The sequence below is a fragment of the Lissotriton helveticus genome, chromosome 1_2 (assembly GCF_964261635.1).
Source record: "Lissotriton helveticus chromosome 1_2, aLisHel1.1, whole genome shotgun sequence".
Taxonomy (NCBI): domain Eukaryota; kingdom Metazoa; phylum Chordata; class Amphibia; order Caudata; family Salamandridae; genus Lissotriton; species Lissotriton helveticus.
This window is the reverse complement of record NC_136058.1, coordinates 339302779-339323285: the sequence shown is the minus strand read 5'-3', so window position 1 is coordinate 339323285 and position 20507 is coordinate 339302779. Positions and strand designations below refer to the sequence as shown.

The following is a 20507-nucleotide window of genomic DNA, read 5'->3' as shown; positions in this document are numbered from 1 at the left end:
TCGAGACTTTGCAGTCCGTGGGCTCCAGAGTCTCCTTGCATCCAGCAAAACTTTAGAGGGCAGTGGAGGGGATGTAGCTCAGTGGTAGAGCGCATGCTTCGCATGTATGAGGCCCCGGGTTCAATCCCCGGCATCTCCAGGAGTCGCTGTTCTGTATCTCGGCTCTTTCCAGAAGGCTAGCCTGCCACCTTGTGGAAAGTTGAGGTTTCTCAGGCAGTTGGGGGGTCAGAACCCCACTTAAATAGGTTGCATTGAAAAATATTGTTTGAAATAGGCATAGTTTCCACTTTTCAAGAAAATCTGAGAATTTTGCTTGCCAAAAGGAGGAAATAAATGCCCTCTCTGAGGAACGAACTCAGGACCTTCAGATTATGAGACTGACGCGCTGCCTACTGCGCTAAGAAGGCTGCACACAAGCATCTCTAAACAAGACTATAGACCAGGAAGATAATCCAGGTGCGAGGCTTAAGGATTTTCCTGACTGAGACTTTATGCTGCAGTGTCAAGTGGGTTGACTTGGCAGACACTTACATTCAGGGTTTCCATGCATACAGTAAAACTTGGCATACAAGGGGATGTAGCTCAGTGGTAGAGCGCATGCTTTGCATGTATGAGGCCCCGGGTTCAATCCCCGGCATCTCCAGACTTTTGCCATGCTTATCTTGGATTTTGGCAGAAAACTAGGCTGGCTGTCAGTATTAAGGAAGAGATATGTCATGCAACTGGGATACGAACCCCACTTAAACTGTGAGACGTGTGCCTTGGAAAACCCCATGAAATGGGGCTATCTCATTTTTGATGCTTATAGAACCAAAGAATCTTACTTGTTTAAGCCATGAAAGTGATGATTAATCTTGGCAATCTTAATACATTTAGGATAGAAATCTGTGGCAGCCATCTTGGTCATTGGTAAGGGTTCTTCCTCTAAACCAGAGACTCTCTACAGTAGCTTCAAGAAAAACTGAATATGTTGCCTTTACTCTACTGATTTTTCCATTCTCTTTCCTTTCAAAAATGAACCCAAAATGCATGTTCTTGAAGCTGGGTGCGTGGTAATGACTCCCATAACTTTCTGTCATTTTTCTCACGGTTAAAGGCTTCCATCCATTTGCCACCAATGCTTCCTAAGGTCTTTGTATCAAAGTTCCTTTCCTTTCTGTAAAATTCATCATTGCGGCGCCCCTGCTTTTCACCAAGCCAAGACGGAACATCCACTTTGGTGTGAAATCCTCCTTTGAGGTGATAAGACGTAACTCACAGTGTGCTCTCAGAAGTGGTAGCTTTGAGAGGGAGCCGCGATTAATATTGATGATTTTCATCTGTCTGCTCCTGGTCCCCACCCCCCACAACCTTTCTTGAGCGAGAGGTAATTTCAGTGCTATGAGCTTCTGCTACCCCTCCTTCGATAGCTCAGTTGGTAGAGCGGAGGACTGTAGCATTAATTCGGGCATCCTTAGGTCGCTGGTTCAAATCCGGCTCGAAGGATTTTGTGGTTTCATTTCCATGTCTTTTGCTGTTAATCAACAATACCTTCCGTTGATTATGAAAAAGTCCCCGAGCTTCGATAAATACTGGAAAAGAAGCGTACTCTATCTGCTTTCAAAGGGAATTGATGACATAGTCATCGCTAGGGGAGGCGTGAAGAACAGTAAAGGAAACCTGCTGATCAAAACTGCTACCAAAGCATTGCATTAGTACATGTATGCCCTTGGCAGACTTCCAATTGCATTGCACCACGGTAGCTGCTTGGCAGCCAATCACACTGTGACTTGCCTTCAATTTGAGTGTCCACCGATGGGCAAGAGGGCATAGCCAATGGAATCATCCCCCGAAAGGCTGAGCAAGCTGGAAAGTAGACCAACAGTTTACACATTTGGGGAAATCCTGAGAAGTTTTGCATTCCAAACTGAGCAAATAAAAGCCCTGCTGGAGAATCGAACCCTGATTGCACTAAGTATATGCTCCATGAAGACAGCCCTCACGTAAGGCGTGGGCAATTTCATCCCTGACACTTTACATTCTAGTCTCAAATCGAGACTTTGCAGTCCGTGGGCTCCAGAGTCTCCTTGCATCCAGCAAAACTTTAGAGGGCAGTGGAGGGGATGTAGCTCAGTGGTAGAGCGCATGCTTCGCATGTATGAGGCCCCGGGTTCAATCCCCGGCATCTCCAGGAGTCGCTGTTCTGTATCTCGGCTCTTTCCAGAAGGCTAGCCTGCCACCTTGTGGAAAGTTGAGGTTTCTCAGGCAGTTGGGGGGTCAGAACCCCACTTAAATAGGTTGCATTGAAAAATATTGTTTGAAATAGGCATAGTTTCCACTTTTCAAGAAAATCTGAGAATTTTGCTTGCCAAAAGGAGGAAATAAATGCCCTCTCTGAGGAACGAACTCAGGACCTTCAGATTATGAGACTGACGCGCTGCCTACTGCGCTAAGAAGGCTGCACACAAGCATCTCTAAACAAGACTATAGACCAGGAAGATAATCCAGGTGCGAGGCTTAAGGATTTTCCTGACTGAGACTTTATGCTGCAGTGTCAAGTGGGTTGACTTGGCAGACACTTACATTCAGGGTTTCCATGCATACAGTAAAACTTGGCATACAAGGGGATGTAGCTCAGTGGTAGAGCGCATGCTTTGCATGTATGAGGCCCCGGGTTCAATCCCCGGCATCTCCAGACTTTTGCCATGCTTATCTTGGATTTTGGCAGAAAACTAGGCTGGCTGTCAGTATTAAGGAAGAGATATGTCATGCAACTGGGATACGAACCCCACTTAAACTGTGAGACGTGTGCCTTGGAAAACCCCATGAAATGGGGCTATCTCATTTTTGATGCTTATAGAACCAAAGAATCTTACTTGTTTAAGCCATCAAAGTGATGATTAATCTTGGCAATCTTAATACATTTAGGATAGAAATCTGTGGCAGCCATCTTGGTCATTGGTAAGGGTTCTTCCTCTAAACCAGAGACTCTCTACAGTAGCTTCAAGAAAAACTGAATATGTTGCCTTTACTCTACTGATTTTTCCATTCTCTTTCCTTTCAAAAATGAACCCAAAATGCATGTTCTTGAAGCTGGGTGCGTGGTAATGACTCCCATAACTTTCTGTCATTTTTCTCACGGTTAAAGGCTTCCATCCATTTGCCACCAATGCTTCCTAAGGTCTTTGTATCAAAGTTCCTTTCCTTTCTGTAAAATTCATCATTGCGGCGCCCCTGCTTTTCACCAAGCCAAGACGGAACATCCACTTTGGTGTGAAATCCTCCTTTGAGGTGATAAGACGTAACTCACAGTGTGCTCTCAGAAGTGGTAGCTTTGAGAGGGAGCCGCGATTAATATTGATGATTTTCATCTGTCTGCTCCTGGTCCCCACCCCCCACAACCTTTCTTGAGCGAGAGGTAATTTCAGTGCTATGAGCTTCTGCTACCCCTCCTTCGATAGCTCAGTTGGTAGAGCGGAGGACTGTAGCATTAATTCGGGCATCCTTAGGTCGCTGGTTCAAATCCGGCTCGAAGGATTTTGTGGTTTCATTTCCATGTCTTTTGCTGTTAATCAACAATACCTTCCGTTGATTATGAAAAAGTCCCCGAGCTTCGATAAATACTGGAAAAGAAGCGTACTCTATCTGCTTTCAAAGGGAATTGATGACATAGTCATCGCTAGGGGAGGCGTGAAGAACAGTAATGGAAACCTGCTGATCAAAACTGCTACCAAAGCATTGCATTAGTACATGTATGCCCTTGGCAGACTTCCAATTGCATTGCACCACGGTAGCTGCTTGGCAGCCAATCACACTGTGACTTGCCTTCAATTTGAGTGTCCACCGATGGGCAAGAGGGCATAGCCAATGGAACCATCCCCCGAAAGGCTGAGCAAGCTGGAAAGTAGACCAACAGTTTACACATTTGGGGAAATCCTGAGAAGTTTTGCATTCCAAACTGAGCAAATAAAAGCCCTGCCGGAGAATCGAACCCTGATTGCACTAAGTATATGCTCCATGAAGACAGCCCTCACGTAAGGCGTGGGCAATTTCATCCCTGACACTTTACATTCTAGTCTCAAATCGAGACTTTGCAGTCCGTGGGCTCCATAGTCTCCTTGCATCCAGCAAAACTTTAGAGGGCAGTGGAGGGGATGTAGCTCAGTGGTAGAGCGCATGCTTCGCATGTATGAGGCCCCGGGTTCAATCCCCGGCATCTCCAGGAGTCGCTGTTCTGTATCTCGGCTTTTTCCAGAAGGCTAGCCTGCCACCTTGTGGAAAGTTGAGGTTTCTCAGGCAGTTGGGGGGTCAGAACCCCACTTAAATAGGTTGCATTGAAAAATATTGTTTGAAATAGGCATAGATTCCACTTTTCAAGAAAATCTGAGAATTTTGCTTGCCAAAAGGAGGAAATAAATGCCCTCTCTGAGGAACGAACTCAGGACCTTCAGATTATGAGACTGACGCGCTGCCTACTGCGCTAAGAAGGCTGCACACAAGCATCTCTAAACAAGACTATAGACCAGGAAGATAATCCAGGTGCGAGGCTTAAGGATTTTCCTGACTGAGACTTTATGCTGCAGTGTCAAGTGGGTTGACTTGGCAGACACTTACATTCAGGGTTTCCATGCATACAGTAAAACTTGGCATACAAGGGGATGTAGCTCAGTGGTAGAGCGCATGCTTTGCATGTATGAGGCCCCGGGTTCAATCCCCGGCATCTCCAGACTTTTGCCATGCTTATCTTGGATTTTGGCAGAAAACTAGGCTGGCTGTCAGTATTAAGGAAGAGATATGTCATGCAACTGGGATACGAACCCCACTTAAACTGTGAGACGTGTGCCTTGGAAAACCCCATGAAATGGGGCTATCTCATTTTTGATGCTTATAGAACCAAAGAATCTTACTTGTTTAAGCCATCAAAGTGATGATTAATCTTGGCAATCTTAATACATTTAGGATAGAAATCGGTGGCAGCCATCTTGGTCATTGGTAAGGGTTCTTCCTCTAAACCAGAGACTCTCTACAGTAGCTTCAAGAAAAACTGAATATGTTGCCTTTACTCTACTGATTTTTCCATTCTCTTTCCTTTCAAAAATGAACCCAAAATGCATGTTCTTGAAGCTGGGTGCGTGGTAATGACTCCCATAACTTTCTGTCATTTTTCTCACGGTTAAAGGCTTCCATCCATTTGCCACCAATGCTTCCTAAGGTCTTTGTATCAAAGTTCCTTTCCTTTCTGTAAAATTCATCATTGCGGCGCCCCTGCTTTTCACCAAGCCAAGACGGAACATCCACTTTGGTGTGAAATCCTCCTTTGAGGTGATAAGACGTAACTCACAGTGTGCTCTCAGAAGTGGTAGCTTTGAGAGGGAGCCGCGATTAATATTGATGATTTTCATCTGTCTGCTCCTGGTCCCCACCCCCCACAACCTTTCTTGAGCGAGAGGTAATTTCAGTGCTATGAGCTTCTGCTACCCCTCCTTCGATAGCTCAGTTGGTAGAGCGGAGGACTGTAGCATTAATTCGGGCATCCTTAGGTCGCTGGTTCAAATCCGGCTCGAAGGATTTTGTGGTTTCATTTCCATGTCTTTTGCTGTTAATCAACAATACCTTCCGTTGATTATGAAAAAGTCCCCGAGCTTCGATAAATACTGGAAAAGAAGCGTACTCTATCTGCTTTCAAAGGGAATTGATGACATAGTCATCGCTAGGGGAGGCGTGAAGAACAGTAATGGAAACCTGCTGATCAAAACTGCTACCAAAGCATTGCATTAGTACATGTATGCCCTTGGCAGACTTCCAATTGCATTGCACCACGGTAGCTGCTTGGCAGCCAATCACACTGTGACTTGCCTTCAATTTGAGTGTCCACCGATGGGCAAGAGGGCATAGCCAATGGAATCATCCCCCGAAAGGCTGAGCAAGCTGGAAAGTAGACCAACAGTTTACACATTTGGGGAAATCCTGAGAAGTTTTGCATTCCAAACTGAGCAAATAAAAGCCCTGCCGGAGAATCGAACCCTGATTGCACTAAGTATATGCTCCATGAAGACAGCCCTCACGTAAGGCGTGGGCAATTTCATCCCTGACACTTTACATTCTAGTCTCAAATCGAGACTTTGCAGTCCGTGGGCTCCAGAGTCTCCTTGCATCCAGCAAAACTTTAGAGGGCAGTGGAGGGGATGTAGCTCAGTGGTAGAGCGCATGCTTCGCATGTATGAGGCCCCGGGTTCAATCCCCGGCATCTCCAGGAGTCGCTGTTCTGTATCTCGGCTTTTTCCAGAAGGCTAGCCTGCCACCTTGTGGAAAGTTGAGGTTTCTCAGGCAGTTGGGGGGTCAGAACCCCACTTAAATAGGTTGCATTGAAAAATATTGTTTGAAATAGGCATAGATTCCACTTTTCAAGAAAATCTGAGAATTTTGCTTGCCAAAAGGAGGAAATAAATGCCCTCTCTGAGGAACGAACTCAGGACCTTCAGATTATGAGACTGACGCGCTGCCTACTGCGCTAAGAAGGCTGCACACAAGCATCTCTAAACAAGACTATAGACCAGGAAGATAATCCAGGTGCGAGGCTTAAGGATTTTCCTGACTGAGAATTTATGCTGCAGTGTCAAGTGGGTTGACTTGGCAGACACTTACATTCAGGGTTTCCATGCATACAGTAAAACTTGGCATACAAGGGGATGTAGCTCAGTGGTAGAGCGCATGCTTTGCATGTATGAGGCCCCGGGTTCAATCCCCGGCATCTCCAGACTTTTGCCATGCTTATCTTGGATTTTGGCAGAAAACTAGGCTGGCTGTCAGTATTAAGGAAGAGATATGTCATGCAACTGGGATACGAACCCCACTTAAACTGTGAGACGTGTGCCTTGGAAAACCCCATGAAATGGGGCTATCTCATTTTTGATGCTTATAGAACCAAAGAATCTTACTTGTTTAAGCCATCAAAGTGATGATTAATCTTGGCAATCTTAATACATTTAGGATAGAAATCTGTGGCAGCCATCTTGGTCATTGGTAAGGGTTCTTCCTCTAAACCAGAGACTCTCTACAGTAGCTTCAAGAAAAACTGAATATGTTGCCTTTACTCTACTGATTTTTCCATTCTCTTTCCTTTCAAAAATGAACCCAAAATGCATGTTCTTGAAGCTGGGTGCGTGGTAATGACTCCCATAACTTTCTGTCATTTTTCTCACGGTTAAAGGCTTCCATCCATTTGCCACCAATGCTTCCTAAGGTCTTTGTATCAAAGTTCCTTTCCTTTCTGTAAAATTCATCATTGCGGCGCCCCTGCTTTTCACCAAGCCAAGACGGAACATCCACTTTGGTGTGAAATCCTCCTTTGAGGTGATAAGACGTAACTCACAGTGTGCTCTCAGAAGTGGTAGCTTTGAGAGGGAGCCGCGATTAATATTGATGATTTTCATCTGTCTGCTCCTGGTCCCCACCCCCCACAACCTTTCTTGAGCGAGAGGTAATTTCAGTGCTATGAGCTTCTGCTACCCCTCCTTCGATAGCTCAGTTGGTAGAGCGGAGGACTGTAGCATTAATTCGGGCATCCTTAGGTCGCTGGTTCAAATCCGGCTCGAAGGATTTTGTGGTTTCATTTCCATGTCTTTTGCTGTTAATCAACAATACCTTCCGTTGATTATGAAAAAGTCCCCGAGCTTCGATAAATACTGGAAAAGAAGCGTACTCTATCTGCTTTCAAAGGGAATTGATGACATAGTCATCGCTAGGGGAGGCGTGAAGAACAGTAATGGAAACCTGCTGATCAAAACTGCTACCAAAGCATTGCATTAGTACATGTATGCCCTTGGCAGACTTCCAATTGCATTGCACCACGGTAGCTGCTTGGCAGCCAATCACACTGTGACTTGCCTTCAATTTGAGTGTCCACCGATGGGCAAGAGGGCATAGCCAATGGAATCATCCCCCGAAAGGCTGAGCAAGCTGGAAAGTAGACCAACAGTTTACACATTTGGGGAAATCCTGAGAAGTTTTGCATTCCAAACTGAGCAAATAAAAGCCCTGCCGGAGAATCGAACCCTGATTGCACTAAGTATATGCTCCATGAAGACAGCCCTCACGTAAGGCGTGGGCAATTTCATCCCTGACACTTTACATTCTAGTCTCAAATCGAGACTTTGCAGTCCGTGGGCTCCAGAGTCTCCTTGCATCCACCAAAACTTTAGAGGGCAGTGGAGGGGATGTAGCTCAGTGGTAGAGCGCATGCTTCGCATGTATGAGGCCCCGGGTTCAATCCCCGGCATCTCCAGGAGTCGCTGTTCTGTATCTCGGCTTTTTCCAGAAGGCTAGCCTGCCACCTTGTGGAAAGTTGAGGTTTCTCAGGCAGTTGGGGGGTCAGAACCCCACTTAAATAGGTTGCATTGAAAAATATTGTTTGAAATAGGCATAGATTCCACTTTTCAAGAAAATCTGAGAATTTTGCTTGCCAAAAGGAGGAAATAAATGCCCTCTCTGAGGAACGAACTCAGGACCTTCAGATTATGAGACTGACGCGCTGCCTACTGCGCTAAGAAGGCTGCACACAAGCATCTCTAAACAAGACTATAGACCAGGAAGATAATCCAGGTGCGAGGCTTAAGGATTTTCCTGACTGAGAATTTATGCTGCAGTGTCAAGTGGGTTGACTTGGCAGACACTTACATTCAGGGTTTCCATGCATACAGTAAAACTTGGCATACAAGGGGATGTAGCTCAGTGGTAGAGCGCATGCTTTGCATGTATGAGGCCCCGGGTTCAATCCCCGGCATCTCCAGACTTTTGCCATGCTTATCTTGGATTTTGGCAGAAAACTAGGCTGGCTGTCAGTATTAAGGAAGAGATATGTCATGCAACTGGGATACGAACCCCACTTAAACTGTGAGACGTGTGCCTTGGAAAACCCCATGAAATGGGGCTATCTCATTTTTGATGCTTATAGAACCAAAGAATCTTACTTGTTTAAGCCATGAAAGTGATGATTAATCTTGGCAATCTTAATACATTTAGGATAGAAATCTGTGGCAGCCATCTTGGTCATTGGTAAGGGTTCTTCCTCTAAACCAGAGACTCTCTACAGTAGCTTCAAGAAAAACTGAATATGTTGCCTTTACTCTACTGATTTGTCCATTCTCTTTCCTTTCAAAAATGAACCCAAAATGCATGTTCTTGAAGCTGGGTGCGTGGTAATGACTCCCATAACTTTCTGTCATTTTTCTCACGGTTAAAGGCTTCCATCCATTTGCCACCAATGCTTCCTAAGGTCTTTGTATCAAAGTTCCTTTCCTTTCTGTAAAATTCATCATTGCGGCGCCCCTGCTTTTCACCAAGCCAAGACGGAACATCCACTTTGGTGTGAAATCCTCCTTTGAGGTGATAAGACGTAACTCACAGTGTGCTCTCAGAAGTGGTAGCTTTGAGAGGGAGCCGCGATTAATATTGATGATTTTCATCTGTCTGCTCCTGGTCCCCACCCCCCACAACCTTTCTTGAGCGAGAGGTAATTTCAGTGCTATGAGCTTCTGCTACCCCTCCTTCGATAGCTCAGTTGGTAGAGCGGAGGACTGTAGCATTAATTCGGGCATCCTTAGGTCGCTGGTTCAAATCCGGCTCGAAGGATTTTGTGGTTTCATTTCCATGTCTTTTGCTGTTAATCAACAATACCTTCCGTTGATTATGAAAAAGTCCCCGAGCTTCGATAAATACTGGAAAAGAAGCGTACTCTATCTGCTTTCAAAGGGAATTGATGACATAGTCATCGCTAGGGGAGGCGTGAAGAACAGTAATGGAAACCTGCTGATCAAAACTGCTACCAAAGCATTGCATTAGTACATGTATGCCCTTGGCAGACTTCCAATTGCATTGCACCACGGTAGCTGCTTGGCAGCCAATCACACTGTGACTTGCCTTCAATTTGAGTGTCCACCGATGGGCAAGAGGGCATAGCCAATGGAACCATCCCCCGAAAGGCTGAGCAAGCTGGAAAGTAGACCAACAGTTTACACATTTGGGGAAATCCTGAGAAGTTTTGCATTCCAAACTGAGCAAATAAAAGCCCTGCCGGAGAATCGAACCCTGATTGCACTAAGTATATGCTCCATGAAGACAGCCCTCACGTAAGGCGTGGGCAATTTCATCCCTGACACTTTACATTCTAGTCTCAAATCGAGACTTTGCAGTCCGTGGGCTCCAGAGTCTCCTTGCATCCAGCAAAACTTTAGAGGGCAGTGGAGGGGATGTAGCTCAGTGGTAGAGCGCATGCTTCGCATGTATGAGGCCCCGGGTTCAATCCCCGGCATCTCCAGGAGTCGCTGTTCTGTATCTCGGCTTTTTCCAGAAGGCTAGCCTGCCACCTTGTGGAAAGTTGAGGTTTCTCAGGCAGTTGGGGGGTCAGAACCCCACTTAAATAGGTTGCATTGAAAAATATTGTTTGAAATAGGCATAGATTCCACTTTTCAAGAAAATCTGAGAATTTTGCTTGCCAAAAGGAGGAAATAAATGCCCTCTCTGAGGAACGAACTCAGGACCTTCAGATTATGAGACTGACGCGCTGCCTACTGCGCTAAGAAGGCTGCACACAAGCATCTCTAAACAAGACTATAGACCAGGAAGATAATCCAGGTGCGAGGCTTAAGGATTTTCCTGACTGAGACTTTATGCTGCAGTGTCAAGTGGGTTGACTTGGCAGACACTTACATTCAGGGTTTCCATGCATACAGTAAAACTTGGCATACAAGGGGATGTAGCTCAGTGGTAGAGCGCATGCTTTGCATGTATGAGGCCCCGGGTTCAATCCCCGGCATCTCCAGACTTTTGCCATGCTTATCTTGGATTTTGGCAGAAAACTAGGCTGGCTGTCAGTATTAAGGAAGAGATATGTCATGCAACTGGGATACGAACCCCACTTAAACTGTGAGACGTGTGCCTTGGAAAACCCCATGAAATGGGGCTATCTCATTTTTGATGCTTATAGAACCAAAGAATCTTACTTGTTTAAGCCATCAAAGTGATGATTAATCTTGGCAATCTTAATACATTTAGGATAGAAATCTGTGGCAGCCATCTTGGTCATTGGTAAGGGTTCTTCCTCTAAACCAGAGACTCTCTACAGTAGCTTCAAGAAAAACTGAATATGTTGCCTTTACTCTACTGATTTTTCCATTCTCTTTCCTTTCAAAAATGAACCCAAAATGCATGTTCTTGAAGCTGGGTGCGTGGTAATGACTCCCATAACTTTCTGTCATTTTTCTCACGGTTAAAGGCTTCCATCCATTTGCCACCAATGCTTCCTAAGGTCTTTGTATCAAAGTTCCTTTCCTTTCTGTAAAATTCATCATTGCGGCGCCCCTGCTTTTCACCAAGCCAAGACGGAACATCCACTTTGGTGTGAAATCCTCCTTTGAGGTGATAAGACGTAACTCACAGTGTGCTCTCAGAAGTGGTAGCTTTGAGAGGGAGCCGCGATTAATATTGATGATTTTCATCTGTCTGCTCCTGGTCCCCACCCCCCACAACCTTTCTTGAGCGAGAGGTAATTTCAGTGCTATGAGCTTCTGCTACCCCTCCTTCGATAGCTCAGTTGGTAGAGCGGAGGACTGTAGCATTAATTCGGGCATCCTTAGGTCGCTGGTTCAAATCCGGCTCGAAGGATTTTGTGGTTTCATTTCCATGTCTTTTGCTGTTAATCAACAATACCTTCCGTTGATTATGAAAAAGTCCCCGAGCTTCGATAAATACTGGAAAAGAAGCGTACTCTATCTGCTTTCAAAGGGAATTGATGACATAGTCATCGCTAGGGGAGGCGTGAAGAACAGTAATGGAAACCTGCTGATCAAAACTGCTACCAAAGCATTGCATTAGTACATGTATGCCCTTGGCAGACTTCCAATTGCATTGCACCACGGTAGCTGCTTGGCAGCCAATCACACTGTGACTTGCCTTCAATTTGAGTGTCCACCGATGGGCAAGAGGGCATAGCCAATGGAATCATCCCCCGAAAGGCTGAGCAAGCTGGAAAGTAGACCAACAGTTTACACATTTGGGGAAATCCTGAGAAGTTTTGCATTCCAAACTGAGCAAATAAAAGCCCTGCCGGAGAATCGAACCCTGATTGCACTAAGTATATGCTCCATGAAGACAGCCCTCACGTAAGGCGTGGGCAATTTCATCCCTGACACTTTACATTCTAGTCTCAAATCGAGACTTTGCAGTCCGTGGGCTCCAGAGTCTCCTTGCATCCAGCAAAACTTTAGAGGGCAGTGGAGGGGATGTAGCTCAGTGGTAGAGCGCATGCTTCGCATGTATGAGGCCCCGGGTTCAATCCCCGGCATCTCCAGGAGTCGCTGTTCTGTATCTCGGCTTTTTCCAGAAGGCTAGCCTGCCACCTTGTGGAAAGTTGAGGTTTCTCAGGCAGTTGGGGGGTCAGAACCCCACTTAAATAGGTTGCATTGAAAAATATTGTTTGAAATAGGCATAGATTCCACTTTTCAAGAAAATCTGAGAATTTTGCTTGCCAAAAGGAGGAAATAAATGCCCTCTCTGAGGAACGAACTCAGGACCTTCAGATTATGAGACTGACGCGCTGCCTACTGCGCTAAGAAGGCTGCACACAAGCATCTCTAAACAAGACTATAGACCAGGAAGATAATCCAGGTGCGAGGCTTAAGGATTTTCCTGACTGAGAATTTATGCTGCAGTGTCAAGTGGGTTGACTTGGCAGACACTTACATTCAGGGTTTCCATGCATACAGTAAAACTTGGCATACAAGGGGATGTAGCTCAGTGGTAGAGCGCATGCTTTGCATGTATGAGGCCCCGGGTTCAATCCCCGGCATCTCCAGACTTTTGCCATGCTTATCTTGGATTTTGGCAGAAAACTAGGCTGGCTGTCAGTATTAAGGAAGAGATATGTCATGCAACTGGGATACGAACCCCACTTAAACTGTGAGACGTGTGCCTTGGAAAACCCCATGAAATGGGGCTATCTCATTTTTGATGCTTATAGAACCAAAGAATCTTACTTGTTTAAGCCATCAAAGTGATGATTAATCTTGGCAATCTTAATACATTTAGGATAGAAATCTGTGGCAGCCATCTTGGTCATTGGTAAGGGTTCTTCCTCTAAACCAGAGACTCTCTACAGTAGCTTCAAGAAAAACTGAATATGTTGCCTTTACTCTACTGATTTTTCCATTCTCTTTCCTTTCAAAAATGAACCCAAAATGCATGTTCTTGAAGCTGGGTGCGTGGTAATGACTCCCATAACTTTCTGTCATTTTTCTCACGGTTAAAGGCTTCCATCCATTTGCCACCAATGCTTCCTAAGGTCTTTGTATCAAAGTTCCTTTCCTTTCTGTAAAATTCATCATTGCGGCGCCCCTGCTTTTCACCAAGCCAAGACGGAACATCCACTTTGGTGTGAAATCCTCCTTTGAGGTGATAAGACGTAACTCACAGTGTGCTCTCAGAAGTGGTAGCTTTGAGAGGGAGCCGCGATTAATATTGATGATTTTCATCTGTCTGCTCCTTGTCCCCACCCCCCACAACCTTTCTTGAGCGAGAGGTAATTTCAGTGCTATGAGCTTCTGCTACCCCTCCTTCGATAGCTCAGTTGGTAGAGCGGAGGACTGTAGCATTAATTCGGGCATCCTTAGGTCGCTGGTTCAAATCCGGCTCGAAGGATTTTGTGGTTTCATTTCCATGTCTTTTGCTGTTAATCAACAATACCTTCCGTTGATTATGAAAAAGTCCCCGAGCTTCGATAAATACTGGAAAAGAAGCGTACTCTATCTGCTTTCAAAGGGAATTGATGACATAGTCATCGCTAGGGGAGGCGTGAAGAACAGTAATGGAAACCTGCTGATCAAAACTGCTACCAAAGCATTGCATTAGTACATGTATGCCCTTGGCAGACTTCCAATTGCATTGCACCACGGTAGCTGCTTGGCAGCCAATCACACTGTGACTTGCCTTCAATTTGAGTGTCCACCGATGGGCAAGAGGGCATAGCCAATGGAATCATCCCCCGAAAGGCTGAGCAAGCTGGAAAGTAGACCAACAGTTTACACATTTGGGGAAATCCTGAGAAGTTTTGCATTCCAAACTGAGCAAATAAAAGCCCTGCCGGAGAATCGAACCCTGATTGCACTAAGTATATGCTCCATGAAGACAGCCCTCACGTAAGGCGTGGGCAATTTCATCCCTGACACTTTACATTCTAGTCTCAAATCGAGACTTTGCAGTCCGTGGGCTCCAGAGTCTCCTTGCATCCAGCAAAACTTTAGAGGGCAGTGGAGGGGATGTAGCTCAGTGGTAGAGCGCATGCTTCGCATGTATGAGGCCCCGGGTTCAATCCCCGGCATCTCCAGGAGTCGCTGTTCTGTATCTCGGCTTTTTCCAGAAGGCTAGCCTGCCACCTTGTGGAAAGTTGAGGTTTCTCAGGCAGTTGGGGGATCAGAACCCCACTTAAATAGGTTGCATTGAAAAATATTGTTTGAAATAGGCATAGATTCCACTTTTCAAGAAAATCTGAGAATTTTGCTTGCCAAAAGGAGGAAATAAATGCCCTCTCTGAGGAACGAACTCAGGACCTTCAGATTATGAGACTGACGCGCTGCCTACTGCGCTAAGAAGGCTGCACACAAGCATCTCTAAACAAGACTATAGACCAGGAAGATAATCCAGGTGCGAGGCTTAAGGATTTTCCTGACTGAGAATTTATGCTGCAGTGTCAAGTGGGTTGACTTGGCAGACACTTACATTCAGGGTTTCCATGCATACAGTAAAACTTGGCATACAAGGGGATGTAGCTCAGTGGTAGAGCGCATGCTTTGCATGTATGAGGCCCCGGGTTCAATCCCCGGCATCTCCAGACTTTTGCCATGCTTATCTTGGATTTTGGCAGAAAACTAGGCTGGCTGTCAGTATTAAGGAAGAGATATGTCATGCAACTGGGATACGAACCCCACTTAAACTGTGAGACGTGTGCCTTGGAAAACCCCATGAAATGGGGCTATCTCATTTTTGATGCTTATAGAACCAAAGAATCTTACTTGTTTAAGCCATCAAAGTGATGATTAATCTTGGCAATCTTAATACATTTAGGATAGAAATCGGTGGCAGCCATCTTGGTCATTGGTAAGGGTTCTTCCTCTAAACCAGAGACTCTCTACAGTAGCTTCAAGAAAAACTGAATATGTTGCCTTTACTCTACTGATTTTTCCATTCTCTTTCCTTTCAAAAATGAACCCAAAATGCATGTTCTTGAAGCTGGGTGCGTGGTAATGACTCCCATAACTTTCTGTCATTTTTCTCACGGTTAAAGGCTTCCATCCATTTGCCACCAATGCTTCCTAAGGTCTTTGTATCAAAGTTCCTTTCCTTTCTGTAAAATTCATCATTGCGGCGCCCCTGCTTTTCACCAAGCCAAGACGGAACATCCACTTTGGTGTGAAATCCTCCTTTGAGGTGATAAGACGTAACTCACAGTGTGCTCTCAGAAGTGGTAGCTTTGAGAGGGAGCCGCGATTAATATTGATGATTTTCATCTGTCTGCTCCTGGTCCCCACCCCCCACAACCTTTCTTGAGCGAGAGGTAATTTCAGTGCTATGAGCTTCTGCTACCCCTCCTTCGATAGCTCAGTTGGTAGAGCGGAGGACTGTAGCATTAATTCGGGCATCCTTAGGTCGCTGGTTCAAATCCGGCTCGAAGGATTTTGTGGTTTCATTTCCATGTCTTTTGCTGTTAATCAACAATACCTTCCGTTGATTATGAAAAAGTCCCCGAGCTTCGATAAATACTGGAAAAGAAGCGTACTCTATCTGCTTTCAAAGGGAATTGATGACATAGTCATCGCTAGGGGAGGCGTGAAGAACAGTAATGGAAACCTGCTGATCAAAACTGCTACCAAAGCATTGCATTAGTACATGTATGCCCTTGGCAGACTTCCAATTGCATTGCACCACGGTAGCTGCTTGGCAGCCAATCACACTGTGACTTGCCTTCAATTTGAGTGTCCACCGATGGGCAAGAGGGCATAGCCAATGGAATCATCCCCCGAAAGGCTGAGCAAGCTGGAAAGTAGACCAACAGTTTACACATTTGGGGAAATCCTGAGAAGTTTTGCATTCCAAACTGAGCAAATAAAAGCCCTGCCGGAGAATCGAACCCTGATTGCACTAAGTATATGCTCCATGAAGACAGCCCTCACGTAAGGCGTGGGCAATTTCATCCCTGACACTTTACATTCTAGTCTCAAATCGAGACTTTGCAGTCCGTGGGCTCCAGAGTCTCCTTGCATCCAGCAAAACTTTAGAGGGCAGTGGAGGGGATGTAGCTCAGTGGTAGAGCGCATGCTTCGCATGTATGAGGCCCCGGGTTCAATCCCCGGCATCTCCAGGAGTCGCTGTTCTGTATCTCGGCTTTTTCCAGAAGGCTAGCCTGCCACCTTGTGGAAAGTTGAGGTTTCTCAGGCAGTTGGGGGGTCAGAACCCCACTTAAATAGGTTGCATTGAAAAATATTGTTTGAAATAGGCATAGATTCCACTTTTCAAGAAAATCTGAGAATTTTGCTTGCCAAAAGGAGGAAATAAATGCCCTCTCTGAGGAACGAACTCAGGACCTTCAGATTATGAGACTGACGCGCTGCCTACTGCGCTAAGAAGGCTGCACACAAGCATCTCTAAACAAGACTATAGACCAGGAAGATAATCCAGGTGCGAGGCTTAAGGATTTTCCTGACTGAGAATTTATGCTGCAGTGTCAAGTGGGTTGACTTGGCAGACACTTACATTCAGGGTTTCCATGCATACAGTAAAACTTGGCATACAAGGGGATGTAGCTCAGTGGTAGAGCGCATGCTTTGCATGTATGAGGCCCCGGGTTCAATCCCCGGCATCTCCAGACTTTTGCCATGCTTATCTTGGATTTTGGCAGAAAACTAGGCTGGCTGTCAGTATTAAGGAAGAGATATGTCATGCAACTGGGATACGAACCCCACTTAAACTGTGAGACGTGTGCCTTGGAAAACCCCATGAAATGGGGCTATCTCATTTTTGATGCTTATAGAACCAAAGAATCTTACTTGTTTAAGCCATGAAAGTGATGATTAATCTTGGCAATCTTAATACATTTAGGATAGAAATCTGTGGCAGCCATCTTGGTCATTGGTAAGGGTTCTTCCTCTAAACCAGAGACTCTCTACAGTAGCTTCAAGAAAAACTGAATATGTTGCCTTTACTCTACTGATTTGTCCATTCTCTTTCCTTTCAAAAATGAACCCAAAATGCATGTTCTTGAAGCTGGGTGCGTGGTAATGACTCCCATAACTTTCTGTCATTTTTCTCACGGTTAAAGGCTTCCATCCATTTGCCACCAATGCTTCCTAAGGTCTTTGTATCAAAGTTCCTTTCCTTTCTGTAAAATTCATCATTGCGGCGCCCCTGCTTTTCACCAAGCCAAGACGGAACATCCACTTTGGTGTGAAATCCTCCTTTGAGGTGATAAGACGTAACTCACAGTGTGCTCTCAGAAGTGGTAGCTTTGAGAGGGAGCCGCGATTAATATTGATGATTTTCATCTGTCTGCTCCTGGTCCCCACCCCCCACAACCTTTCTTGAGCGAGAGGTAATTTCAGTGCTATGAGCTTCTGCTACCCCTCCTTCGATAGCTCAGTTGGTAGAGCGGAGGACTGTAGCATTAATTCGGGCATCCTTAGGTCGCTGGTTCAAATCCGGCTCGAAGGATTTTGTGGTTTCATTTCCATGTCTTTTGCTGTTAATCAACAATACCTTCCGTTGATTATGAAAAAGTCCCCGAGCTTCGATAAATACTGGAAAAGAAGCGTACTCTATCTGCTTTCAAAGGGAATTGATGACATAGTCATCGCTAGGGGAGGCGTGAAGAACAGTAATGGAAACCTGCTGATCAAAACTGCTACCAAAGCATTGCATTAGTACATGTATGCCCTTGGCAGACTTCCAATTGCATTGCACCACGGTAGCTGCTTGGCAGCCAATCACACTGTGACTTGCCTTCAATTTGAGTGTCCACCGATGGGCAAGAGGGCATAGCCAATGGAACCATCCCCCGAAAGGCTGAGCAAGCTGGAAAGTAGACCAACAGTTTACACATTTGGGGAAATCCTGAGAAGTTTTGCATTCCAAACTGAGCAAATAAAAGCCCTGCCGGAGAATCGAACCCTGATTGCACTAAGTATATGCTCCATGAAGACAGCCCTCACGTAAGGCGTGGGCAATTTCATCCCTGACACTTTACATTCTAGTCTCAAATCGAGACTTTGCAGTCCGTGGGCTCCAGAGTCTCCTTGCATCCAGCAAAACTTTAGAGGGCAGTGGAGGGGATGTAGCTCAGTGGTAGAGCGCATGCTTCGCATGTATGAGGCCCCGGGTTCAATCCCCGGCATCTCCAGGAGTCGCTGTTCTGTATCTCGGCTTTTTCCAGAAGGCTAGCCTGCCACCTTGTGGAAAGTTGAGGTTTCTCAGGCAGTTGGGGGGTCAGAACCCCACTTAAATAGGTTGCATTGAAAAATATTGTTTGAAATAGGCATAGATTCCACTTTTCAAGAAAATCTGAGAATTTTGCTTGCCAAAAGGAGGAAATAAATGCCCTCTCTGAGGAACGAACTCAGGACCTTCAGATTATGAGACTGACGCGCTGCCTACTGCGCTAAGAAGGCTGCACACAAGCATCTCTAAACAAGACTATAGACCAGGAAGATAATCCAGGTGCGAGGCTTAAGGATTTTCCTGACTGAGACTTTATGCTGCAGTGTCAAGTGGGTTGACTTGGCAGACACTTACATTCAGGGTTTCCATGCATACAGTAAAACTTGGCATACAAGGGGATGTAGCTCAGTGGTAGAGCGCATGCTTTGCATGTATGAGGCCCCGGGTTCAATCCCCGGCATCTCCAGACTTTTGCCATGCTTATCTTGGATTTTGGCAGAAAACTAGGCTGGCTGTCAGTATTAAGGAAGAGATATGTCATGCAACTGGGATACGAACCCCACTTAAACTGTGAGACGTGTGCCTTGGAAAACCCCATGAAATGGGGCTATCTCATTTTTGATGCTTATAGAACCAAAGAATCTTACTTGTTTAAGCCATCAAAGTGATGATTAATCTTGGCAATCTTAATACATTTAGGATAGAAATCTGTGGCAGCCATCTTGGTCATTGGTAAGGGTTCTTCCTCTAAACCAGAGACTCTCTACAGTAGCTTCAAGAAAAACTGAATATGTTGCCTTTACTCTACTGATTTTTCCATTCTCTTTCCTTTCAAAAATGAACCCAAAATGCATGTTCTTGAAGCTGGGTGCGTGGTAATGACTCCCATAACTTTCTGTCATTTTTCTCACGGTTAAAGGCTTCCATCCATTTGCCACCAATGCTTCCTAAGGTCTTTGTATCAAAGTTCCTTTCCTTTCTGTAAAATTCATCATTGCGGCGCCCCTGCTTTTCACCAAGCCAAGACGGAACATCCACTTTGGTGTGAAATCCTCCTTTGAGGTGATAAGACGTAACTCACAGTGTGCTCTCAGAAGTGGTAGCTTTGAGAGGGAGCCGCGATTAATATTGATGATTTTCATCTGTCTGCTCCTGGTCCCCACCCCCCACAACCTTTCTTGAGCGAGAGGTAATTTCAGTGCTATGAGCTTCTGCTACCCCTCCTTCGATAGCTCAGTTGGTAGAGCGGAGGACTGTAGCATTAATTCGGGCATCCTTAGGTCGCTGGTTCAAATCCGGCTCGAAGGATTTTGTGGTTTCATTTCCATGTCTTTTGCTGTTAATCAACAATACCTTCCGTTGATTATGAAAAAGTCCCCGAGCTTCGATAAATACTGGAAAAGAAGCGTACTCTATCTGCTTTCAAAGGGAATTGATGACATAGTCATCGCTAGGGGAGGCGTGAAGAACAGTAATGGAAACCTGCTGATCAAAACTGCTACCAAAGCATTGCATTAGTACATGTATGCCCTTGGCAGACTTCCAATTGCATTGCACCACGGTAGCTGCTTGGCAGCCAATCACACTGTGACTTGCCTTCAATTTGAGTGTCCACCGATGGGCAAGAGGGCATAGCCAATGGAATCATCCCCCGAAAGGCTGAGCAAGCTGGAAAGTAGACCAACAGTTTACACATTTGGGGAAATCCTGAGAAGTTTTGCATTCCAAACTGAGCAAATAAAAGCCCTGCCGGAGAATCGAACCCTGATTGCACTAAGTATATGCTCCATGAAGACAGCCCTCACGTAAGGCGTGGGCAATTTCATCCCTGACACTTTACATTCTAGTCTCAAATCGAGACTTTGCAGTCCGTGGGCTCCAGAGTCTCCTTGCATCCAGCAAAACTTTAGAGGGCAGTGGAGGGGATGTAGCTCAGTGGTAGAGCGCATGCTTCGCATGTATGAGGCCCCGGGTTCAATCCCCGGCATCTCCAGGAGTCGCTGTTCTGTATCTCGGCTTTTTCCAGAAGGCTAGCCTGCCACCTTGTGGAA

General features: G+C 45.6%; 41 non-coding genes across 41 annotated transcripts; 31 read left to right on the top strand and 10 right to left on the bottom strand.

Moving 5' to 3' along the window:
* The first annotated feature begins 67 nt into the window (after window positions 1-67).
* On the top strand, window positions 68-139 carry TRNAA-CGC (transfer RNA alanine (anticodon CGC)). Its single transcript has one exon. It is a non-coding gene; the product is annotated as a tRNA-Ala (tRNA).
* Window positions 140-334: 195 nt separating this feature from the next.
* TRNAM-CAU (transfer RNA methionine (anticodon CAU)) lies at window positions 335-407 on the bottom strand. Its single transcript has one exon. It is a non-coding gene; the product is annotated as a tRNA-Met (tRNA).
* A 164-nt stretch (window positions 408-571) lies between these two features.
* TRNAA-UGC (transfer RNA alanine (anticodon UGC)) lies at window positions 572-643 on the top strand. Its single transcript has one exon. It is a non-coding gene; the product is annotated as a tRNA-Ala (tRNA).
* A 756-nt stretch (window positions 644-1399) lies between these two features.
* On the top strand, window positions 1400-1485 carry TRNAY-GUA (transfer RNA tyrosine (anticodon GUA)). Its single transcript is given in 2 exon segments — window positions 1400-1436; window positions 1450-1485. It is a non-coding gene; the product is annotated as a tRNA-Tyr (tRNA).
* Window positions 1486-2098: 613 nt separating this feature from the next.
* TRNAA-CGC (transfer RNA alanine (anticodon CGC)) lies at window positions 2099-2170 on the top strand. The gene has a single exon. It is a non-coding gene; the product is annotated as a tRNA-Ala (tRNA).
* A 195-nt stretch (window positions 2171-2365) lies between these two features.
* Window positions 2366-2438, bottom strand: TRNAM-CAU (transfer RNA methionine (anticodon CAU)). The gene has a single exon. It is a non-coding gene; the product is annotated as a tRNA-Met (tRNA).
* A 164-nt stretch (window positions 2439-2602) lies between these two features.
* TRNAA-UGC (transfer RNA alanine (anticodon UGC)) lies at window positions 2603-2674 on the top strand. Its single transcript has one exon. It is a non-coding gene; the product is annotated as a tRNA-Ala (tRNA).
* A 756-nt stretch (window positions 2675-3430) lies between these two features.
* On the top strand, window positions 3431-3516 carry TRNAY-GUA (transfer RNA tyrosine (anticodon GUA)). The gene is given in 2 exon segments: window positions 3431-3467; window positions 3481-3516. It is a non-coding gene; the product is annotated as a tRNA-Tyr (tRNA).
* A 613-nt stretch (window positions 3517-4129) lies between these two features.
* Window positions 4130-4201, top strand: TRNAA-CGC (transfer RNA alanine (anticodon CGC)). Its single transcript has one exon. It is a non-coding gene; the product is annotated as a tRNA-Ala (tRNA).
* A 195-nt stretch (window positions 4202-4396) lies between these two features.
* Window positions 4397-4469, bottom strand: TRNAM-CAU (transfer RNA methionine (anticodon CAU)). The gene has a single exon. It is a non-coding gene; the product is annotated as a tRNA-Met (tRNA).
* Window positions 4470-4633: 164 nt separating this feature from the next.
* On the top strand, window positions 4634-4705 carry TRNAA-UGC (transfer RNA alanine (anticodon UGC)). The gene has a single exon. It is a non-coding gene; the product is annotated as a tRNA-Ala (tRNA).
* A 756-nt stretch (window positions 4706-5461) lies between these two features.
* TRNAY-GUA (transfer RNA tyrosine (anticodon GUA)) lies at window positions 5462-5547 on the top strand. The gene is given in 2 exon segments: window positions 5462-5498; window positions 5512-5547. It is a non-coding gene; the product is annotated as a tRNA-Tyr (tRNA).
* Window positions 5548-6160: 613 nt separating this feature from the next.
* TRNAA-CGC (transfer RNA alanine (anticodon CGC)) lies at window positions 6161-6232 on the top strand. Its single transcript has one exon. It is a non-coding gene; the product is annotated as a tRNA-Ala (tRNA).
* A 195-nt stretch (window positions 6233-6427) lies between these two features.
* On the bottom strand, window positions 6428-6500 carry TRNAM-CAU (transfer RNA methionine (anticodon CAU)). The gene has a single exon. It is a non-coding gene; the product is annotated as a tRNA-Met (tRNA).
* A 164-nt stretch (window positions 6501-6664) lies between these two features.
* TRNAA-UGC (transfer RNA alanine (anticodon UGC)) lies at window positions 6665-6736 on the top strand. The gene has a single exon. It is a non-coding gene; the product is annotated as a tRNA-Ala (tRNA).
* Window positions 6737-7492: 756 nt separating this feature from the next.
* Window positions 7493-7578, top strand: TRNAY-GUA (transfer RNA tyrosine (anticodon GUA)). Its single transcript is given in 2 exon segments — window positions 7493-7529; window positions 7543-7578. It is a non-coding gene; the product is annotated as a tRNA-Tyr (tRNA).
* Window positions 7579-8191: 613 nt separating this feature from the next.
* TRNAA-CGC (transfer RNA alanine (anticodon CGC)) lies at window positions 8192-8263 on the top strand. The gene has a single exon. It is a non-coding gene; the product is annotated as a tRNA-Ala (tRNA).
* Window positions 8264-8458: 195 nt separating this feature from the next.
* Window positions 8459-8531, bottom strand: TRNAM-CAU (transfer RNA methionine (anticodon CAU)). Its single transcript has one exon. It is a non-coding gene; the product is annotated as a tRNA-Met (tRNA).
* A 164-nt stretch (window positions 8532-8695) lies between these two features.
* Window positions 8696-8767, top strand: TRNAA-UGC (transfer RNA alanine (anticodon UGC)). Its single transcript has one exon. It is a non-coding gene; the product is annotated as a tRNA-Ala (tRNA).
* A 756-nt stretch (window positions 8768-9523) lies between these two features.
* On the top strand, window positions 9524-9609 carry TRNAY-GUA (transfer RNA tyrosine (anticodon GUA)). Its single transcript is given in 2 exon segments — window positions 9524-9560; window positions 9574-9609. It is a non-coding gene; the product is annotated as a tRNA-Tyr (tRNA).
* A 613-nt stretch (window positions 9610-10222) lies between these two features.
* On the top strand, window positions 10223-10294 carry TRNAA-CGC (transfer RNA alanine (anticodon CGC)). Its single transcript has one exon. It is a non-coding gene; the product is annotated as a tRNA-Ala (tRNA).
* Window positions 10295-10489: 195 nt separating this feature from the next.
* On the bottom strand, window positions 10490-10562 carry TRNAM-CAU (transfer RNA methionine (anticodon CAU)). Its single transcript has one exon. It is a non-coding gene; the product is annotated as a tRNA-Met (tRNA).
* Window positions 10563-10726: 164 nt separating this feature from the next.
* TRNAA-UGC (transfer RNA alanine (anticodon UGC)) lies at window positions 10727-10798 on the top strand. Its single transcript has one exon. It is a non-coding gene; the product is annotated as a tRNA-Ala (tRNA).
* A 756-nt stretch (window positions 10799-11554) lies between these two features.
* On the top strand, window positions 11555-11640 carry TRNAY-GUA (transfer RNA tyrosine (anticodon GUA)). The gene is given in 2 exon segments: window positions 11555-11591; window positions 11605-11640. It is a non-coding gene; the product is annotated as a tRNA-Tyr (tRNA).
* A 613-nt stretch (window positions 11641-12253) lies between these two features.
* Window positions 12254-12325, top strand: TRNAA-CGC (transfer RNA alanine (anticodon CGC)). Its single transcript has one exon. It is a non-coding gene; the product is annotated as a tRNA-Ala (tRNA).
* Window positions 12326-12520: 195 nt separating this feature from the next.
* TRNAM-CAU (transfer RNA methionine (anticodon CAU)) lies at window positions 12521-12593 on the bottom strand. Its single transcript has one exon. It is a non-coding gene; the product is annotated as a tRNA-Met (tRNA).
* Window positions 12594-12757: 164 nt separating this feature from the next.
* Window positions 12758-12829, top strand: TRNAA-UGC (transfer RNA alanine (anticodon UGC)). The gene has a single exon. It is a non-coding gene; the product is annotated as a tRNA-Ala (tRNA).
* Window positions 12830-13585: 756 nt separating this feature from the next.
* On the top strand, window positions 13586-13671 carry TRNAY-GUA (transfer RNA tyrosine (anticodon GUA)). The gene is given in 2 exon segments: window positions 13586-13622; window positions 13636-13671. It is a non-coding gene; the product is annotated as a tRNA-Tyr (tRNA).
* A 613-nt stretch (window positions 13672-14284) lies between these two features.
* On the top strand, window positions 14285-14356 carry TRNAA-CGC (transfer RNA alanine (anticodon CGC)). The gene has a single exon. It is a non-coding gene; the product is annotated as a tRNA-Ala (tRNA).
* A 195-nt stretch (window positions 14357-14551) lies between these two features.
* TRNAM-CAU (transfer RNA methionine (anticodon CAU)) lies at window positions 14552-14624 on the bottom strand. Its single transcript has one exon. It is a non-coding gene; the product is annotated as a tRNA-Met (tRNA).
* Window positions 14625-14788: 164 nt separating this feature from the next.
* TRNAA-UGC (transfer RNA alanine (anticodon UGC)) lies at window positions 14789-14860 on the top strand. Its single transcript has one exon. It is a non-coding gene; the product is annotated as a tRNA-Ala (tRNA).
* A 756-nt stretch (window positions 14861-15616) lies between these two features.
* TRNAY-GUA (transfer RNA tyrosine (anticodon GUA)) lies at window positions 15617-15702 on the top strand. The gene is given in 2 exon segments: window positions 15617-15653; window positions 15667-15702. It is a non-coding gene; the product is annotated as a tRNA-Tyr (tRNA).
* A 613-nt stretch (window positions 15703-16315) lies between these two features.
* On the top strand, window positions 16316-16387 carry TRNAA-CGC (transfer RNA alanine (anticodon CGC)). The gene has a single exon. It is a non-coding gene; the product is annotated as a tRNA-Ala (tRNA).
* A 195-nt stretch (window positions 16388-16582) lies between these two features.
* On the bottom strand, window positions 16583-16655 carry TRNAM-CAU (transfer RNA methionine (anticodon CAU)). Its single transcript has one exon. It is a non-coding gene; the product is annotated as a tRNA-Met (tRNA).
* Window positions 16656-16819: 164 nt separating this feature from the next.
* Window positions 16820-16891, top strand: TRNAA-UGC (transfer RNA alanine (anticodon UGC)). The gene has a single exon. It is a non-coding gene; the product is annotated as a tRNA-Ala (tRNA).
* Window positions 16892-17647: 756 nt separating this feature from the next.
* Window positions 17648-17733, top strand: TRNAY-GUA (transfer RNA tyrosine (anticodon GUA)). Its single transcript is given in 2 exon segments — window positions 17648-17684; window positions 17698-17733. It is a non-coding gene; the product is annotated as a tRNA-Tyr (tRNA).
* A 613-nt stretch (window positions 17734-18346) lies between these two features.
* Window positions 18347-18418, top strand: TRNAA-CGC (transfer RNA alanine (anticodon CGC)). Its single transcript has one exon. It is a non-coding gene; the product is annotated as a tRNA-Ala (tRNA).
* Window positions 18419-18613: 195 nt separating this feature from the next.
* Window positions 18614-18686, bottom strand: TRNAM-CAU (transfer RNA methionine (anticodon CAU)). The gene has a single exon. It is a non-coding gene; the product is annotated as a tRNA-Met (tRNA).
* A 164-nt stretch (window positions 18687-18850) lies between these two features.
* Window positions 18851-18922, top strand: TRNAA-UGC (transfer RNA alanine (anticodon UGC)). Its single transcript has one exon. It is a non-coding gene; the product is annotated as a tRNA-Ala (tRNA).
* A 756-nt stretch (window positions 18923-19678) lies between these two features.
* Window positions 19679-19764, top strand: TRNAY-GUA (transfer RNA tyrosine (anticodon GUA)). The gene is given in 2 exon segments: window positions 19679-19715; window positions 19729-19764. It is a non-coding gene; the product is annotated as a tRNA-Tyr (tRNA).
* Window positions 19765-20377: 613 nt separating this feature from the next.
* TRNAA-CGC (transfer RNA alanine (anticodon CGC)) lies at window positions 20378-20449 on the top strand. The gene has a single exon. It is a non-coding gene; the product is annotated as a tRNA-Ala (tRNA).
* Window positions 20450-20507: the final 58 nt, after the last annotated feature.